Source organism: Hippocampus comes, unplaced genomic scaffold (genome assembly GCF_001891065.2).
Source record: "Hippocampus comes isolate QL1 unplaced genomic scaffold, H_comes_QL1_v1.1 scaffold156, whole genome shotgun sequence".
In the NCBI taxonomy this organism is placed as follows: domain Eukaryota; kingdom Metazoa; phylum Chordata; class Actinopteri; order Syngnathiformes; family Syngnathidae; genus Hippocampus; species Hippocampus comes.
This window is the reverse complement of record NW_017805744.1, coordinates 7,821,238-7,834,811: the sequence shown is the minus strand read 5'-3', so window position 1 is coordinate 7,834,811 and position 13,574 is coordinate 7,821,238. Positions and strand designations below refer to the sequence as shown.

The 13,574-nt window shown below is 45.9% G+C and overlaps 1 protein-coding gene across 4 annotated transcripts in view; it reads right to left on the bottom strand.

Annotated features, from left to right (window-relative positions):
* The window catches only part of ebf1a (EBF transcription factor 1a), a 66,228-nt gene that overhangs the window by 34,053 nt on the left and 18,601 nt on the right, over nucleotides 1–13,574 (bottom strand). The window lies entirely within an intron of this gene.

Sequence of the window (13,574 nt, the reverse complement as noted above, 5' to 3'; positions counted from 1 at the left end):
CCCCACCGCCACCCCTCGCCCCCAGCAGAGCCCAGTGACGGAGGTTGTACTGTAGCTACCATGCATCTCAGTCTTGCCATTCCTGCCGCTCTCAATCTCAGTGTGAGAGACCACATCAACAGCACCTGCCATGCATTATTAATAGGCTGAGATGGCAAGTATGGCTACCCACATCAATACTTAATGAGGGAGGGAGGAGGGTGGGTCGGAGCAGTAAAGGAGGGTGTGTATGTATGTGTATGTGTGTGTGGTGGGGTGGAGGGGGGCTACCGGAGGCCTGAAAAGCAGAAAGAGGATGGCTGGCAATTTATTCCCTAACACACACATATACCCCCCCCCCACCTCCACCCTATTGCTTGAAGCCTGACAACTTCTTCCTTAACAGATACTACAGTAAATCTCTCCTCGTTTCACGCTGCTGCATTGTCTGTCTACCTGACAAATAAATCACACTATCAAATGAACGACTAATATAAACAGCACTGTGAACAAATAAACAGGAACCCTCAAAAAAGGGGATTTTTTTTTTTTTCCCAGAAGAAACGCTACATTTCCTGATCACGCCCCTCCTCATCCTCCCTTTGAGGTAGCTCAAAGAAGTGCTGACAGCCAAAAGTGCTTACAATACAGATCTCCACCAGCTCGAGAGAGAATCGTTCCTTTGCTCAGCTTTTCTCTCTTATGTCTTATTTTCTCCCCTTCTGTTCATTTATTACGGCTGGGATTCTGCACTGGGCAGCGCCTTTGGAGCCAACTTGCCTCAGATATATAATCATGCAGTGGCAAACGTGTCACATGTACCGGTACATATAGTGGTGTGTCAAGTGAGAGAAGAGGAAGTGGGGGGGCAAGAAAGAGACAAAGATAAATGGACAGAACAGAGTTCCGTCTCATTTCAAGGGCTGCCCTTCTGCTGTGTGCATTACATGCATCTGATGTAACTCAAGAACTTGTGAATTTATCCCTGACAACTTTTAAATGCATGACAGCTGGTTAGTGGTAGACGCTTTTCCGTAAGCAAAGAAGAAAAAAAAAAGCCTGTTATGATCTGAATAACAAAGTGTCTTTTGGCGCTGCCTTCTTCTTCCCCCTCCTGCTTTGTTTGTGTTCTGATTTACAATCATGTTGGTGCAAAGAAGATACACTAAATCTGAAAGAGAGGGGTGGGGGGAGTTGGAAGAAGAAACCGATGGGGGAAAAAAAAAGGGACGAAGTAGAGAGTGTGTGAAATTCGAAAGGAGAGACAGACCACCCTCCTGTATATTTTAGAAGCTGTGGACCAATAGCTCAATAATTCATGAAGCTGAGCGATGGAGTTTTTTTTTTCTACCTTTTTATTTTTTACAGCGGCCGTTGAAGCCCACAGGCTGATGGTCTCCTAACTTCCTTATCCATGAGGGGTCAAAGGGCATCTTCGCAGACAGCTGCGGACTACATCCTCTACCTTCCTATCGGCACCTCCTGTTTAATTCATTGACTCCGATCTTTCCCCAAGTGTCCTCCTTTTCCTCCTCGGAGGCGTTTATGATCGCGGAATGATGCATAAGCGAAAGTAGGAAAGCTAAGGTCACTGCAGTCAGAGGTGACTAAATCAGCAGGTTAAATATCAAGTTTAAGCTGTGGAATAAAAAAAAAAAAAAAAGCGAGATGGTGCTAGATATCACTCGTGAGGCTTTGTGCTAAAAAAGGGGGACGTTGTTATGCTTTATCCGCCATGCCATATGCCAGCGTGTCCCGCACACGGATCATCTGATTCATTATTTAGGTAACTTAAGGTGTCTGGAATCAGTCGTACGGAAACATTACAAAACTGCAGCAAGTTGATTCCTCGGTGCTCTAGCTCATCAACACGGGTGTCGGGGGACGGGAATCAGCACGGCGCACATTTACAGTACACGGCTCGACATAGCGGGCGGGTGTGGACAAAGCGATAAAGGGCAACGCATGTTGATGGGCAAGAGCAAAGAGATTACTGCAAGGATTTATGGATAATCTGATTGACAGATGACCAGTAAATATGGACAGAATACTGATGATAGCGTAGAATTTGTCCTTTTATTTCATCATATTTTCACCCGCTAAAAATGTTTTACGGAGCCAGATGGGTTGGTCTTCTCCCTCTAAGGGGTATTAAAAAAAAAAAAAAAACGAGTTGTTGTTGTTGCTGGGTTGTGGACATCAAGTCAGTTCCATTACAATTCAACATTCGATTCAAGCAAAAAGCCATTGTGCGCTTTGGTTGGCTTTTTTTAGCTGTTCCGCAACTTGCCAAAAGAAGCCTTTGCAAGGGATAGAAAGAGAAAATAAAGAGGAAGGAACTGTACTCATGACCTTGTGCGGACCGATTCAAATTCAAAGCAAAAGGCTCCACTGTCAACATATTGTGAACATCGTTGCTTGACAGCGATCAAAAGAGTGCTTCATTGTTTTTGAGTTTTACTGCAGTGTCAAGCTGTTTTTACACTTGACTGATAACAGAATGTTCGAATGTCCCTTTAAAATGACTTAGCTGTAAAATTAAACAAAGGTTGATCCAGGAACAGATTTCTCTCAATTATTTCCTGTTGGAAATAAATTGTGAAGTGAATTTTGTTCAGCTTCAGAGTTTCCTCAATCACGTTGACTTTTATGACTTTGTTTTTCGGTGCCGTGACCCGGACAGCAAAATACGGAGCGCCGTTTCAAATTGATGTTCACATTATTCAGCAATGCGTGAGGTAGGAATTTGGAGATTTTTCTGGCCCGGTACTGTTTGAAAAGCGAACAATATTCCCATACACTCCCGAAGCACATTTTGTCATCTGTACCTAATTGTGGCTGCCGCGATGCTTGTTTTTTTCCACCTCCTGCAAATACCTTTGTTTGTGCTGAGCACTCTTGCAGGTTTCACGCTGTTTTAACTGCACTGCTACAAATATTACCACTGCAAATTGCTGCACGGGCTGGATTAAATGAAATAAAACCACTGCCGTCTCTCATAATTAGACCCCCCCCCCCACCTCCAACTCCCAAATCCAGAAATGGCCGCGGAAGTGAATTTGTGTAAATTACTGCTCGGCCTCTTGACGGCACATGGCAAAAATGTGTAGCGGCGCAAACGGGTGAATTACACGTGCAGTGGAAGTGTAACGCTGTCGTAATTTAATGATCTCATACTTTCATCATGAGCTGGCATTATTTGTCACTCTGGAGCAATTAAACACCAAATCACCCACTGCCCATAAAAACAAAACAAGGAAAGCAATTATAACACAACTTTTAAGTAATCCCCGTAGCATCTAAATATTATTACTCCAGTGGAGTTACAGAATGCCGACGTGATTAGCCAACAGCAAGCAAGCCTCAAAGGGACCATTGTGTTAAATTCTCTAATAATTTTCCGACATTAGTCACAAATGAGGAGAACAGTATACTTCCGTGTCAAATTTAACACGGGGAGAGGGAAACTTTACAACGTTGCGGTTTTATCTACCTCAGTAGTTTCAGTTGATTCATCTTCTCTCTTATTCTCATTGTGTTGCGCGTTTTTGTGTCACATTTCTTGATTATTCTCTCTCGCTCTCGCCCTCTCTTGCTCTCTCCGCTGTGAGTTTTCTTACAATGCTGACACACATTGTAAGAATAGCGATGCCATAACTCAGCCTTCTCCGCCTCTCTCCATCCATTTCTGCCAAACACATCATCTCCACAAGAAAAGCTCTGTATCAGGCCCCTAATATGCTTCATGAGGTGTGTAATTCAGCGTGCTCCGGAGGGGAGCCATTTATCTCGAAGGTTAACTAAGTGACACAACAGCACTTCCCCGTGCCTGTTAACCGCCGCGCGACATGTTGAACTAATCTCGGCAGGTAGAGGAATGGGACATCCTCCACTACGGCAATTAAGTGATACGATTTGTTCAGGAAATCCATCCTAATGAATTCACTGGTGCTTCAAATGAAGTGTAAATATTTGTAAGTACAATGTAGCGTCAGATTCGGGGGTGGGGGGGGGGGGCTCATTCCGAATGTCCTTCCTCTGTTTTCCGCATTTTCTTTCCCGCTCCTCGTGTGTCATTTCTCGTATTCTTTCTTGGCTCTGCGACTCTCCACTTCCCTCTTTCCGCCATGCATCACTGACACTTCAACCGGGAGCCTGCCTGCCTGCCTGCCTTGTTTTCCTGGTGACCTGTCTGCCTTCCTGCAGTACATATTTAAGCCTGTAAGCGCACACACACATAAACACACACGCGCACTAATTTAGGGAGATTTATGAGGGGAGCCTTGCACCAGGAGCCACGGAGGCTGACCCCAGGGGTGTAGGGGGCCACTGGGCGGGGGAGGGGCCCTGGCTCCACAGGAGGGACATTAATAATCCAGAACCAGGTCTGTCTCTGGGTCTGGCCCTGGGCCTTGGATACAACTGCAATGGCCCAGTTTACACTGAGGTCCAAGTATGATAGATAGATAGATAGATAGATAGATAGATAGATAGATAGATAGATAGATAGATAGATAGACACTGTAGAGTGCAACTCCTCAAAGTCATGTTGTGCACCTTTATATTGGCCTCATGTCTATCTTAAGTGTCATGATTTATTCAAAAAGAACATCTCACTTTGCTGAAAAATTCATTCCCAGCTTGGTCGCCGCATCGCCCCATCCTCCCGCTCCTCCGTATCCGCTGCCTTGTCTGTGCATGTCATGTCAGCCGAATTTGCCCCGTCGTTAAATATTTCTCAGAACAAATGGACCCCGGAGAAGGGAGACGGTGGGTCAGGGGAATCGGCACAGTGCCGTCGCCGCTCGGGGAGAAACCACGCTTGGGAGAGATCGTCGGTCGTCTTCCCTACCGAATGAGCGTTGCAATGCTAGCTTGGGGACAGAAGTCCCAGAGACACTTAACAAATTGTGTTTCATCCATTTCATCTGAAAAGGATCATTCAAAATTCAACTCTGAGGATGCTGAAAGACAGGCGGGGAATCGTGTCCAGCTTGTCGGTGCTGACTTCAACTACTTGTAACTGGTGACCCGGTTTTTACTCTGTGCCACATGGAGGGGTAAAAGGCAGCCAAATAAACATCAAACATGGAAGAGCGTGTACTTTTATATGTCATGAAGAATAAGTGGCTGCCTGAGTGACGGACAAGCTTGGCAGGCGGTGCTGATTGAAACACTTCCTCTGTAAGGCCTGGGCCATTAATCTGATGAAGACAGAGACCGAGCGCGCCAGGGTGAGACACACGGAGGCAGTGAGAGAGCGAGTGGGAGCTGCCGGCCTCCGGATCAGAGGAGTAATGAAGGGTCCTGGTCCTTCTCACCTCGGCGCCGTCCTGCCAAGCTGCGACGCTCTACTACCCTGTCCAGTCCAAACGCTGCACTCGTGGGACTGACCGGTGAATAATGGCCCTGTCATCAGCTTGGGCGGACGCCACCACACAGCCCCAAGGTGCGTGTGACCGCGTGTGGGAACGTATTTGCGGCCGCCCGCGAAAGCTCGTCGCTCATTCAACCTTAATGTTGCCTCCTCTAACTTCAGTCAAGAGCGTATTCATATTGAACAGTGTTGATTTAAGTACATGTTAAACTCAATGCATAATGCATCGACTAAATATAGTTTGATAAAGAGCTTTGTGTCAACCCGGGACCAGCTTCATACGTTGTGGGGATGAATGTAGCGCTTGCAATAGTTCTTTCTTTTTGTTCCATTTAAGCAGTGTATTAAATCATACCTACGACCGTGAGTGCACACGGGCTCAAGGTTATTGTTTCTAAATGCAGCGGGATCAGAAATCTGAAACTTAATTAGTGTGCCGTGTTTGTTCTCGGGTGAAAAGTTGCACCTCCAATGGGTCTTGAGGGAGGAATGTGAAAAGAGAGAGTGAGAAATGTGAACGTGTGTGTGTTTATGCAGGAATGCAGAGACAGACTGATGCTGAGCAGAGATTATATGTATGGCTGACTGCAACGCGTGTGTGTGTGTGTGTGTGTGTGTGTGTGTGTGTGTGTGTGTGTGTGTGTGTGTGTGTGTGTGTGTGTGTGTGTGTGTGTGTTTTGGCCTCGCGTCCCTCTGTGTTGATGAAACATATTACAGCTCCTTCTAGATTCCTCACCTGCACTCCCCCAGCTTGCTACATATGGCCCACCAATCACAAAATAAGGAATCATGCATATATTAGCATAGTTAATGGCCTCCCCTCTCCATTTAATATGCAAATTTCCTGAAACATTACTGAATGCCGTCTGTTCTAAATGAATAAATTTGAATCGCAATTAGAATAATCCTTTATAATTAATGAAAACTGTCAATTTTGGTTCACGAGTAATTTGATTAAAGTGGTGATGGGACACTTATGAAGTTCACGGGGGCCGGCGAGGAGTGTGAGCTCATACTTGCACATGCAAACACACAAGCTGCACGGCGACCAACGGTGGGGCTGCGGGTGCATTATTGATGACAATGATTAATAAACTAAAGTTGGTGCTTGTCACACATGGGGAGACCCCCCCCCCCACACACAACCCCCCAGACCTTTTTTAAGTCCCCTCCCCCTTCCCCCCCTCCTTTACGCCTGTGGAGCAACAACAGATCAATCTGGCACCTGACAGAGGGGGGAAAAGTGGGGGAGTGATTGAAAAGGTTTAGCGGCCTCATGGCGCTGTGTCAGTGGCCTGTCTGTCCAGTGGGAGAGCCTGATGGACTGTCACACAGAGGGCACCACGCGCAGGCACACACACACACACACACACACACACACACACACACACACACACACACACTCGCAGAGTCAGTACAAGGTGTTTAAAGGCTTCCCAGAGGAGGGCACAGGCCAGTTCTGCTGTTTACTCACTTTCATTAGTGTATCACATACATTGAGATGCTGTGAGGAGAATAAAGAGGGCGACGGTTTGTCACTGTTCATAACCATCGTCTTCCTCACCATGAGCCCTCTCACGTTGTGCGATATGTGCTGAGGCGCCTAATGGTGCCACTTAAAATAGGGTCACTCAACTGTGGGCAATTGTTGCAAATGCAAAGACACCAATGTGAGCGCACGAGCGTTTGCGCATCAACTTGAACACGAGTGAGCGTATTTGCATGGCTTCAACCCAACAATAATGGTCGAGATAGTGTAGCGCCTCACAGACTAATTAGTCAAATCACTGAGAAAATAGCAGCCGGATAATTAATGGGTATTATGGCATTTCAGAAATCACGGCTCTAATTGGGAGGGAAGTGAGCCTCACATTTCCATGCAGCAATACTAGCGGCTTTATCCGTCCGTCTTTCTATCTGTCTGTCTTCCCACTTGGAAAGCTTGCTTTTAAAAACAGCCTGCCAACAGACAAAAATAATTACCCGGCACACGGTCACGCATCCAAACATACATACAAAATACATGCGTACTGTATGATTTTTTGCAGGATGGCCGCCATCCAACTTTAGCCACAAGAGTCAAAGATCACCACACTAAACATATCTGTACCCTCTAAGTTATTGTTTTATGTTTTATGAGCGAGCTGCCCGTCATATTGCCTTCAGAGCAAAAAGCGCCTGATGCAATTGAATCCTCGAGTCATATAATGCATCTGAATAATTCCCCATTTTCTGTGTGTGCGTGTCGCTGCCCAGAAAGCTCCTTGACACACATGCATACATGCATGCACATCCCCAATAGGTTCCTCTTAACCCTATCAGACAGTGGGACGATCAAAATAGATTTGCATTCAAATGCCACATGCTCGCTATCAAATATCAAATCAAGTCGCTGAGACAGACAGGCAGTCACCTCCTCCTTTTTCCTTTCAGGGTCCCAGGGAGTCCCGGTCCCCACCGGACGAGCTCTATCGAAGAGTGACAGCCTGCGGCCGGCGCTTGATTGACAGTCAGTTGAGACTTCCTTTTCCACGACAACGGTCCCTTTCCGCACCCGCGCACTCACACTGCCTCAATTCACCTCCACCATCACCCCTGCCCGAGGACTGCCGCCCGCATCCGCGACAGCCCCTGGGCTTGTGCCCCGCAGGCTGCGCAGCGCCATACATACAAATCACAGTGCGTCAGTCCCGTGAAAGGGCTCATTTTGACTTTGTCCTTGTAAAGTCAGGCACCCCCCTTGAAACGGGTTCAATCTGAAGACTGCTTTCATTACTTTCCCCCTTTTTCTAATATCTACGCACAAGCAGACACAATAGGACCCTTAAAACAAACCGGCATTGCAGAAATGGCTTTTTTTTTCGCGGCTAAGCGCTAAAGGGCAGGATCTCACAGAGGCACAATATAAATACATCAACAAAAACACAAGCAGACAGTCAAGACACACCACAACAGGCTTAATCTCACACACTCAGCAAGTACACCTGGTTAATGTTAAGAGAGCAGTTATAGTCAATTACATCCCCATATAACGCATAAACCTCCACCCCGTCTGCGCCCAGAAAGTAATTGGAAACAGGCGCCCGATGCACCGGGGTCCAAGTAAAAAAAGTTAACTTCCCACCCCTAACTTTGCCATTCACGAGAATTCTCCTGGTGGCCCCGGGGCAAATGTAAGAGGGTAATAGGAGGCGGGTACTGCCATTTCCACATACAGCAGTGAAAAGAGCAGGCGGATATGAAGTCATGCAAGCTATAGGAGAGAGGAAGACAAAAGTAATAGGATGGAGGCATGAAGGCTCCATCTATGGGGGTTAGATGGCGGGCCGGGGTGAAAGGGTGTTCCAGTGGTTTTGGTGGGGGAGTGTTGGGGGAAGGAGGGGGTGGCAGACAACGGTTGTAAGTGGGAGTTCAAGACTGACAGGTGACATTACCTTGCGTCATGGCTGGACGGACTGGGGGACAGGGGGCTCGATGGTTATCCAAGCAGAGAAATGTCACCGTCCAGACGTCTCACACACACACACACACACACACACACACACACACACACACACACACACACACACACACACACACACACACACACACACACACTTATGCATACAAAGTCCACACGCAGATCCGGGACAAAGGAGTCTGGAGTCTTTGAGCAATAAAAAAAGGCAGCCTGCACTGGACAGAGATGAATAGATTACATCTTCTCCATTTAAAATAGGAAGAGATGAGAATAAAAAGACAACGCCAAAGAAAAGGCGAAGAGTCAAAGACTGATACAGCCTTGCATTTATTGGTACGATCTTCTTTGGAAACAGAAGCTTCTCCTCCTGAACTTCCTTCAATTTTCTTTTTCATTATTTTTTATTTATTTCTTCACAATCTGTTGTCTGCGGTTTTCATTAAAGCCTCACCTAATTTTGGCAAAGCTTATAAAATGTCCATATTGCTGCTCATTCGGCCCCATTGATTTAGCGTTTGGTTAAATATTCACGACTGTGGATGCAATTAACATGCTGTTAATGAATAATTGATCGCATCTTAAGCGGCCATAAAACTCATGCATATTAATTATTGAAACAGGAAATCTGAAGAAAAAAAAACAACCTTCCTTGTTTTGCCTCAATCAGGCTTCTTTCATTTTTCTTTCGTCAGGAAGGCATGTGGAAAGTATTCAGGAGGGAAAAGTGTCGTGTGTATTCGTGTGTGTGTGTGTGTGTGTGTGTGTGTGTGTGTGTGTGTGTGTGTGTGTGTGTGTGTGTGTGTGTGTGTGTGTGTTGAGGGAGGCAGCAGGCAGAATGAGCAATGAACGCTATGCAAATGCTTCCTATAAACATCACTTTAAGAGCTCTTATACGCCTTTAAGCTGCTCGTCAGTACATCCATTCCGCTCATGCAAACGTCTGAAAGTACAGTTTGTAACACAGAAAGTGAGGAACGCCCGCCACTGAGTCAGATACTGATCATTTTTTTGGGGGGTTGTAGTTGCATATTTTGGTAAGATGCTCACGCAAAACCAATAAAGGTTGAACTGCTTGGCCTGGCAGAATGTCTCAACTTTAAGGCTAACCAAAACAGCAGCACCTTGTTGTAATCCAACATGCTGAGCTGAACTGAGCGGAATTAGGAAAAGAGAAGAAAGCAAATGAGAAGATCCCCTCTTAAGCAGAGAACATATATTTATATAGTATATGGGCATAAGTAATGTACTGAATGGTTTGGTTCAATTTTTGGTGTGTAAATACTTTATATACTATATAATTCTTTGTTTGTCTGTGTTAAAGTAGCATTTTTCTTACTTTGCAAATCACATCTCTGCTAATTTCTGTTGACCCACATTTGCTGTTTTACATCACTGGCCCTATTTCCGTGCCCAAGTCAAGCGCAAAGCGCGCTCGAACTGGTACACGAGTGGAGTCTTCTTTCTGTTGGTATTTTTCGGGTCCAGATATGGGTGTTTGCACCGTTGTGGGAGTGAACACGGCCAGCTTGCGTCCCGGCCAATCAAAGCGGCTCCCCTCATTCACTTTGATGCCATGAACTGATTTTTACAATAATTCAGAGTGTTATTATTTATGAATGAAATACGATGACATATAGGACATATTGGCATGCCCACGAACCTTGTGAGGATAAGTACATTAGAAAACGGATGGAGGGATGAAGCCAGAAAAGATCAGACAAATATTTATAAATACACATTGTGTTGATATTTCATTTCTATTGTCTTCATGAGCACATTTGGCATTAGATTCAGCCAAAAATAATTTAAAATGTTCAAGTTACAATACTTTAATATTATGGTACCTGGATTGCATTATGAACTACATTTTTGACAGGTGACTTGAATAAATCAGAATGCAGTTTTAAAGTCACTCTCCCAACCCTGTTTATGGGATAATAATCACTGTTCTGCACACAAATGGCGGAGAACCCTAACGTCCACAGAGTTGTATTGTGTCTCACACTTGCGCAGGCAGTAGATCTTTGGTCCAATGAATATCACCCTGCGTGGGGTGTGTGTATTTACGCACATGGTTCCAGGGATGCTGGGGGCAGGGTTACATTTATTAACCATGCACACTCCTAAACCACTGTAAAATGTTTTGACATGAAAAATACATCCCAGAAGCAACCACACACTCCAGGAAAACACCAATTTACATCGTCGCTTGTTATTTATTTAGCACGTCAGGCTCTTGAAGGTGCGTGTGTGTGTGTGTGTGTGTGTGTGTGTGTGTGTGTGTGTGTGTGTGTGTGTGTGTGTGTGTGTGTGTGTGTGTGTGTGTGTGTGTTACTTTCCACCATCTACATCTGAGGTACCTCACTAACTACTCTGCAACGTTGGTGCCTCGGAGCTAAAAGTGACAAGCCGTCAATTGTGCTTCGATTAAAAAAAAAAAAAACTTCTCGTTGTCTGCGTGCATGTCTTCCGCTGTGTGATGTTGGTTTGATCAAAGAAGCAGCACTTTGGTAAAAATAGGAAGACACCATGCTGCTACACAGACTGATGAGCGACGGCCAGACTTTCTGCAAAAACACGCTCCCCATTTCTTTGCTTCGTCTGTCCATCTCTGTCTTTCTCATTATCTCCTGCGTTCTCTCTCATGGTAGCTGTGCCTCCTATATACGGCCAGCAAGTAAGTAATGTCTTGTGTAGTTTTATAGCTGGGAAGAGTACGGCTTGCAGGCTATATCGCCATTGTAAAGATTTTTTTTTTTTTTAATACAGGGAGAAGTGTCTGGGAGGGGGATAAAAGCAAGAAGCATAAGCACTAGCAAAACCGAATATGATCGAAAGATGCCCCATGCTTGTGTTTCATCTCATCTTAGCAGGTTCACCTCGCGGTGAAATTCCTCAAACGCACCTTCAGTCATCATTGACGGAGGGGGGCTTAAGAGAACAGGATGAGGCAGAAAACCGACAAAGTAAGCAAGAAAGGCGAAGGTGGGGGGGGGGGAGGTAGGGGGGCCATGCGCACGGCAGGTGGATCTGGCTGTGGCTAATTCTCAGGGTGTGGGAAAGCGGAGCACCTAACACAGGTTGGCCTGGTTTCTGTAATGAGTTTGATTCTTCTCTATGCCTGCTAAGTCTCACTGGGGACCGAGGCTGCATAATAACATCTTACGCACACACACGCACATGCACACACGCACACACACACACACACACACACACACACACACACACACACACACACACACACACACACACACACACACACACACACAGACAGGTCTATGGGGAGCTAATTATTCTCACCTGTGTTAATTATTGCTGTAAGCCAATCAGTGGACTCTGTGCTAATTAGGCAGCGTTCGGTCTGATTAGTGTTTTGCAGGCAGCTCCCCTCAAACTGTTATCCACCATATTAGTGCCCTCAGGCGAGAGAGGAGAACAGGTGGATGCTTGCCCTGCGTGCATGTGTGTGTGTGTGTGCATGTGCTCATCCTTCATAATAAATAACTGAAGGACAGCTTGGATTCACAATAAAACAAAAGTCTGATCAGCTACTTTTGGATGGAAACTTGGGATAAACAAAGCGACTGAAGTTGTCAATTCCTCACAGTTAATTGGCCCTACTTTGGGGTCATTTTCTTTGATCTGGACAAACAGCCCTACTGCCCTTTAAGTTAATGAAGGATGATCCAGGATCACTTCTGTCACTAATGGCTGCCTTTGCCCAGATAACCTCACAGATTGATCCACACGTGACATATGAAACCTTTGTTCTGTCCTATTGTGCGTGTGCGCCTGTCTTTGGCAAGGAAGCACATCGTTTTTTTTTTTTTTTTCAAGAACCAAACGAAAAGGACGGCAACCGGAAAAGAGGAGAGAGGTAAATGTGTCAAGTGAAGCGCCTGCAGAGATTCTCCCAGCTGAAAAAGAATGAGAATAAAATGGGGAAAGAAGAACGGGGGAGAAGAAGGCTGGAGGAAACCTTCCTCTTATGACACAATTGATTTTCTTTCAGATGCTTGAGCCTGTCACTACTGAACACTTGGTCCCCCATTCCTCCTCCTCCACACACACACACACACACACACACACACACACACACACACACAGGCACTCACATGCACAAACTCTGTGCCCTGACCTCCACGTGTGCCTGCTGGTCCATACTGGGTCTAATGACATGGGGCCTCCCACAGATCAATACTAGGCTGTCACTCAGCTGGCAAGCCCACACACATAAACACATCAGAAAGGCACAACACACACATGCACTCGTATGCAGGGCCTGTTTACACACACACGGGGTCAGGTACCCGTTTGCACATTTGTGTATGCTGGAAGCGACGTTTTCTACAACCTCAGCAGATGCCCTCCTCCATCCGCACACACCCCTACCACACAAACACACACACACACACACATACACACACAAGCACTCACACAGTGGACTAAAGCCATATTCTCTCCCCTCAGCCATTTTCTAAGCTCCTACTCCCTTGCCATGAGCGTCAGGGTCCTGATGTAATATTGATGAGCAAGGGTGGAGGCTCCATAAAAAAGTGATAGGTCCTTGTGATTGTGAATTACAAATTGTCATCGATTTAACGTCAATTATCACATACATGGAAAGGCTCTCAGACAAATAAAAAGGGGACACACTAGCTTTTAGTTGAGGAGAGGTTTTGTGCGTGTGTGTGTGCGTGCGTGTGTGTGTGTGTGTGTGTGTGTGTGTGTGTGTGTGTGTGTGTGTGTGGGGGGGGG